Source organism: Eurypyga helias, unplaced genomic scaffold (assembly GCF_000690775.1).
Source record: "Eurypyga helias isolate BGI_N326 unplaced genomic scaffold, ASM69077v1 scaffold13948, whole genome shotgun sequence".
NCBI lineage: Eukaryota > Metazoa > Chordata > Aves > Eurypygiformes > Eurypygidae > Eurypyga > Eurypyga helias.
In genome coordinates this window covers 1-7,679 of record NW_010265124.1, presented here as the reverse complement: position 1 = coordinate 7,679, position 7,679 = coordinate 1, and positions in this window count along the sequence as shown.

The following is a 7,679-nucleotide window of genomic DNA, read 5'->3' as shown; positions in this document are numbered from 1 at the left end:
ACTTTGTATTTAAGATTAAGCCTTTGCTACTTTTTTTTTTTGCTGTGAGACAATTTGTTTAAAAAAAAAACCCACAACCTTGAGGCCTTTTTCCTTTTTGCCTTTTATTTTTGCAGTCTTACTTGGTGTATTATGGATCTGACAGTGCAGTCTCATGTAACTGCTTTTTTTATATGGTCATGAATAAATTGATTACAACTATCAAATAATCATAATATTTCAGGATCTGACTTGCCAGTAGCATAGTGCTAAACTGATAACTGTTGATTAGAGGAGAGAATTTCTTACCTGCTTGAATACCATTTGGAGAAGACTAAAAAGAGAGGCACAGCCAGGGCATTTGGAAAGTGTTATTGCTGGAATTGTTACCACTTCTGAAACCTAGAAAGACTTTTTTTTTTAAAAAAAAAAAAAGGTCCCTGATGGCTTTTATTTGCTATAGGAAAAGTCTTATTGTAACGTGTATGTTTTACAGAACTCACTGTTTATCTCTTGGTCATAAATCTGACTTCTCTGTGCTCATTTCCAGAAGCCCTTTAACAGCAGTACTGAAACTCTGACCATCAGCCTTTAATGGGAATGACAGTGTTGTATCTGTTTTTTTGAAAAGCAGACTTGGGAAACTTGCAGTGAGTAGTCCTAGCAGCATGTAGTGTACTTTGTACATTAAACCATGAGCATTTGGACCAAACTGTAAAACTGAAAGAAATCTCAGCCAGGCTGAAGAACACAAAGGCAGAGGAGTTTTGGCTTGCCTTTTCGAAGTTGCAAGAGGTATTTGAAAAAAGCAACAACAAAAAAAACCCGAACACCACATCACAAAAACCAGTTCTGCTAGAAAATGATGTGCTTTTTCCCAAACAGATTGCTGCTGATTTACAGTACTTCAGTGATCAGTTCTTAGTCATCCACACATTTGTCTTGCCTTAAACTCGTTAACTTTTCTTCCTCTGCATGTGCTTTTGTTTCTGGTGTGTTTATATACAAATCTAAGTATTCCCCATGCGCTTTTTTTAAACTGAAGTGCACATCAGGACAAATTTTTGTAGCGCGTTTTGTAGCTGTTTTTACAGTAATTCAACACTGTTGTCCATTATGATACTGGCATCTTCATTGGAATCTTCCAGCAGTGGCCAAACCCCTCTTCTTTGCCGTCCTACCAACTGGAACACTGGTTTCATCACTTAGAGCTCATGAGGACGATCGGAAGGCCGGGTCAGCTGTCGTACTTGTGTTCACTTGATAATGGCAATAGGGAAGGCCGTGTACTATTGTTAAATAGCCTGTGCATGTACATTGAGTACGTTTTGTTGCTGTATGTCAAGCTGTTGTACTGCAATCAATGCTTTCTTTGAGAATTAATGAACTAAAGTATCTTCAAATAAATTAATCATGTGTCGTCTTGTTAAACTGTTTAGCTGACCCCAACTGTGAAGGGCAAGTGACACATGGTAAGAGGTATTTGGTGTTTCAGGCTGTTGGCTGATATCATAATGACTTCTGGGGTTTCAATATTGAACAAACATGAAGAAATAACTTGTGATTTGAGAGTACTGGCTGTGCTGGAGGCTGAGAAAGTGCGTGTTGGGGCCTAGCTGCCACCCTGAGTGCAGTAGGGGTAGCTTGCTTTGCCTGCAGGATCCACGGATCCATGCCTGCGTGGATGTGATCCTGCTCCTTGTGGAAGGAAAGATCAGATTGGTGCCTGATCTGTACCCTACCCACTCACAAGGGGGGTGGAGTTTTTTGGGGTATGTGGATAAAAGTAATCCCTGATGTTCTTATCACACTTTTTAAAGCACTTAACTGAGAAGGCAGAGCGCTAATGAAACACTCCTCTCTGGTTTGTGTTGTCTTCTCTCTCCTCGATTAAAAGGAAAACGAAACACTACAGGCGTATTCATAGACTTCAGTATTGCTCCTTGTTTTTACTCTATCAATCTGTCCCATGTTAACAGGAATTTTTCACGTTAAAGGGCTGGTAGAACTGAAATTGTCTTTATTTTAAAATGCTGTCTTTTATTGTAACTTAAAATGTATTTTTGACTGTACGTTATCTCTAGGGACAAGGAACATGCATCTGATAATTGGTTACCCAGATCTTCTCGCCAATATTTTCTCATTCATGTACTTTTACATAAATTATTTGAATTCAGACAACGTGTTTTGTATTGTCTTTAATTAAATTGTCGAACTTTCTGTAAACTTTTGTACTACAGCAAAGCTGTTCTGTGTTTCTTTATTAGACCAGATGCTGGAGGGGAAATGTTAATAATATCCTGTGGGTATTCAGCCTCAGTTATACAAACCAGGAATTTATTATTTAAGTTATAAGCAGGTGGTCCTTTGTCACTTTCATAGGAGATGCCACCCTGGAGTGGTACTTCTGTCTCTTCGTGCTTGGAAGAGAGAGATTTAAACAATTAAAAATGTTTGCATGATAAATTGGTGGTGTTTGTGGTCAATATTAGTCAGAACTCCACTTGAACTTACGGAATTAACTCAGTTGTTGTGTGCAAACTAAGTGTTTTGAGCTTTCCTGGACTTTGAAGCTCTTCACTCTTTTTCACTCCTTGGTCATTCTGGTTTGTGGGTGTCTGCATGAAGAAGTGCTGTAAAACATCTGTACTGGAAGGATGGTCTCATCTCATTTTGACAACTTGTATAGGTTGGCTGTTATTTTACTCTATTCTGATTACTCATTGTGTAGTAGACCTCTTCATTAATGTTGTTCAGAGTCTCGATCGCGCTTCTTCCAACGTTTCCCTCTTCTGTCTGATGTTTCACGTGGCCTAGTGACATGCTGACAGAGTGGTGGTGCATGAGCTAAAGACCTTAAAGTATTGAGTCTTATGCTTCTGGAAGTTTTTAACCTAAAATACTAAGAAAATAGGTAAAGTTACTCCAGGTTGTAGTTAATGCTCTCATAACACAAGTTCAAGCTCCTGTTTTAAAGTCTTTGTTTAATATTCAAGGCTTTTGTCCTTGTCTCGGTGTTCAGGAGAACCCTTCGCAGCCAGAGTGTTGCTTCAAAACAATGTTGGGGTGGAGAGGATGGAGACCTCTGGGAAAATGTGGAATTTAAAAGCCAGACAAGGTAAATGCTGAGGGATTTTTGGTTTGGAAGATGACCCGCCGCAGTCAAAGCAAACCCCACCTCCTAGAGAGACCTGTGAGCTCCCCCTGTCCTGCTCCCCAAAGAGATTGTGATCACTAAGATTTGAGCAGGGCAGTCTTTGAGCCTGAGACACGTAATTCAGGATAGTGACCTTGGGTAGCAGCAGGGGGTGTGGAGTACTGATGTGGTACCTCTCCTGTTGAAGGTCTCTTGCAGCAGCATGAAGAGAACTGGCAGGAAATGGTTTGGTTTAACAGTCTTCACTTAGTAGTCTGTAGGTATCTGAGCAACTGGCTCAAGTAATGGTGCAGCTGTGAGTGCTACTCCACAGTCTCATGAGCTGCTCCTTCTGTGTATTGTGCAAAGACTAAATTGCTGTGAAATACCAAAATTATTTGAGACTTCAAACCTAATGCGTATCATGTCTGTTTTGTGTTCTATTCCTGATACTGTGCTTATCTTCATATATCTTGAGTTATGTAAAGGGCCTTATGCTTTTGCCTGCAGCTCTTCCAAACCTCTAAGTATTGATATTATCAGAACTAGATTATTTTTGCAATGGATTGAGGTGTGCTGAATGGGACCATTCACTAGTTTAGAAAACATGTATCCGGAGAGTGAGATTTGCCCTATTGGACCTAGAGCTGCTGTTCCCATTGGGAAGAGGCTGCCACTGAGCAGGATTGTAGTGCAGTAACATGGAGTGCTGCCTTGCCTTGGCACAGCGCTGCTGCTTGGATTTGGCAGGGTGATCTGTTTGCACCATGGTGATGCTATCTATTTCTGCTGAAAATGGCTTATCTGTTACTCCAGATAGGACTGAGGAGGAGAGGGAGGAGAACAGGATTCTGCTGCATCATTTTTCCTACATGGGGATGCATAGATGATCTATTAAAAGAGAAAAAACTATGATTTGCATTCATGCTACTTCCCTGCTGTTCTCTGTGCCTCAGAGTGCTTTTAACATGCTGGGAGATGGGAAGAAAGAGCTGATGAGGCTTCCTTCCCCCAGCGTGGCTTTTCTGCACATCTCAGCTGTTGAGCTGCCAATAATCCTCGAATGGAAGTAACAGTGAAAGCAAAAATGATGGTAAAATACCCCCTTTTGAACGCAGGGGTCACTGATTAGGAAGAGGAGAATGATTACAGGTGATTAATTGTGCAGTATGACTGCCAAGTTACCAAAGACCACAGCAAAAGCCAGTTAGACCGTAAAAGGAAATCGACCCTCGGTGCTGTTTCAGACAGACTTTGCAGATCAGCCAGTGACTTTTTCTCTGCATGGTTTCCCTCATGAGTTATTTGCCCTGTTTTGCGTAGGAATGCAGGAGCGGATTGTTCCTTCTACCCTCTTTCCTCTGAAAGTACGAAAATCCCTAAGGGATAGCAGGACTGGGAGAGAGGCTGCCTGGAGCCATGGCTCGTAGGAAGACATCCCAAGAGGAGGTCATGCTGTGAGAGGCAGTCTCATCTTTATTTATAGTCCTCGGTTGCCTTGTGAAGGCAGGCAGACAGTGGGACAGTTGCTCTGGGAAAAGGAATTTGTTGGATTGTGTTAGTTCATGCCAGGGGTTACTACACTGATGTGCTGAGGAGCTGGGCAGGCCTTCATGCAGATACCAAAAAAAAGAAAAGGCTCCTCCTGACCTGCGCTGGAAGCCTTAACCTCTCTTGGGATGGTCATCTCCTTTCTGCAGTGGATCAATGGTCTGGTAATTTGTTTTAGCAGATTACAAAGTCCTGGGAAAACCGAAACACAGTTTCAGGTCGCGTTTCTGCGGGTAATCCAGGTGACATGTGAAGGGTTTGGGTACTCCTGAACTGAGTCACTTCCAGACACCCTGCAGGCTTCCAGGATCAGATTTTGTAGATGTCTGGGGGATTCCTGAAATAGGGTTTCTCTGCCTAAATGTAGGCTTTCCACATAGCAGCTGGGCAACTTCATCTGGGCCATGTACCCTGTCACCGTTTGTGTTTAGTGAAGTCGGCGGAGAACGTGTTTTGTCTGATGTATTGTAGGTGCCCAGTTCAGGATGGGATTGATGGTGCTCTGCAGATGGGAGGTTACTGGTGTATGGCCTCGACACCAAAAATACAGGGTTGATGTTCATTTTTACTGCCTTCTAATAGTCTCTAAGCTGTGGTATTTGGAGTGTGTAGCGGAGTTTCAGCCCTATCCTTTGCCCAGAGTTTGAACAAGTGTTGATCAACCTGGCCTGCACCTTGTTGCTCTTATCAGTGAAATTATTAATTGCGCAAGTTAAACTCTTGCATTTCATGTACAAGTTATTTCGGAGTGAAATAACTGGTTCATTGGGTGGAAGCCATTTACTCTTGTAAAGCCAAACCTACTTTAATTGCAGTGGAGCAGCTTGGTAGTGAAGAGGGGTGACAGGGAAGCAAGCAGCTTCATCAGCAGCTTTCCAGCGGGGAAGAGCTGCTCCTTTCTGGGTGGCTGTGATGCTCCGTGTGGGCAGCAAATTGCAACATTTGGTTTTTCATTTCGGGTGCCGTGACAAGCGATGCACATGTCACGTGTCGCATGGCAGCGGGGCTCTCCACTGTCAGTTACCGTGCTTGAAAACCGCAGTCTGTTAAACAGGTTGACCAACAATGAGGAACTTCACAGCGTATTTTTAACGTGCTGCTAATCATTGTAGGGAGCTGTGGCCTACAAAAAAATTAAGACTTTTGTGAGAGGCAGCAGCTGCCCCCTCTCAGTGTTGGGTGTGACTGTGTCTCCTTGAGTCACTTGTAGTTCTGATGCCACAGTGGGGTGAACATAATGAAACTTTGAAGAATATAACTGCAAAAGAACAGGACACAGAAAGGAAATAAGCCCTCCCTTCAAGGAAATACAATTCTTAATTTCATTAAAATAACTGAAAATGGAAGTGTGGCCAATAGGACATGATTCTCCCCCTCTACTCTTGTGAGACCCCACCTGGAGTGCTGCATCCAGCTGTGGGGCCCCCAACATAAGGATATCGACCGGTTGGAGTGAGTCCAGAGGAGGCCACGAAGATGCTCAGAGGGCTGGAGCCCCTCTCCTATGGGGACAGGATGAGAGTTGGGCTTGTTCAGCCTGCAGAAGAGAAGGCTCAGTCTCCGGGGACACCTTTCTGCAGCCTTCCAGTACCTGAAGGGGCTACAAGGAAGCTGGGGGGGACTTTTTACAAGGGCCTGTAGTGACAGGACAAGGGGCAATGGGTTTAAATTGTTAGTGAGAAGGTTTAGATTAGATATCAGGAAGTTATTCCCAGAAGGGTGGTGAGGCACTGGAAGAGGTTGCCCAGAGAAGCTGTGGATGCCCCATCCCTGGATGTCTTCAAGGCCAGGCCGGATGAGGCTTTGAGCAACCTGGTCTAGTGGAAGGTGTCCCTGCCCAAGGCAGGGGGGTTGGAACTAGATGTTCCTTAAGGTCGCTTCCAACCCAAACCGTTCTATGGTTCTGTGAAAAAATGACAACAGCAGGTTTCAGTCTAAACGAGTCTTTTTCAGTCTGGCAGACCCACTGGTGGTTACAAACCTAGAAGTGAGTTCCAGGTGATGAAAACCACTTTGGTGCAGGACCTGTACTGACTTGACTGTCACTTAAACTGATTCATAGTAAACAGAAATTAGGATTTTGCATAGTGTATTTTTTAATCCTTTATTTTTCCAGTTTGGTAAATTAGGATGCTTCTCATATGTGCAAATCAGACTGTGAAAGAGCAAGAGTTGCTATTTCTGTTTTGTGCTTGTTATTGTAAATTATTATTGAGAACAATGGAGTTTGGGGTTTGGGTTGGTTTTTTTTTTTTCCCTATATGATAATACATTTCTCACCACATTTTAAAACTATAATCATGTGGTCCCTTGCTGGATAAATGCTGTTAAGATGACATCACACATAAACAACTATCTCTTCTCACTCTGAATCTAAAATTGGAAGACTTGCTCAGATGTACTTTCTTACCCCACTTAATGGTACTCTGTGTTTCACTTTGATTAGGTGATGGTGATCATTAGTGCACTTCATGTATTTATGATCTGGCTTTAAATAATCACAGAATCACTAAGGTTGAAAAAGGCCTATAAGGTCATCTAGTCCAACCATCAACCCAACACTATCATACCCACTAGACCATCTCCCCAAGTGCCACATCTACACATCTCTTAAGTACCTCCAGGGATGGTGACTCCACCACTTCCCTGGGCAGCTTGTTCCTATGCCTGACCACTCTTTCAGTGAAGAAGTTTTTCCTAATATCCAGTCTAAACCTCTCCTGATGCAACTTGAGGCCATTTCCTCTTGTCCTGTCACCAGTTACCCGGGAGAACAGACCAGGACCCGCAATCTTTCCAGCCACAATGGAAGATACAATGGTAGAATCAGAATCACAGACTGGTTTGGGTTGAAAGGGACCTTAAAGATCATCTGGTTCCAACCCCGCTGCCATGGGCAGGGACACCTTCCACTAGACCAGGTTGCTCAAAGCCTCATCCAGCCTGGCCTTGAACACTTCCAGGGATGGGGCATCCACAGTGTCCACAGGTAGGTGTTGGGACCTGTGCTGTT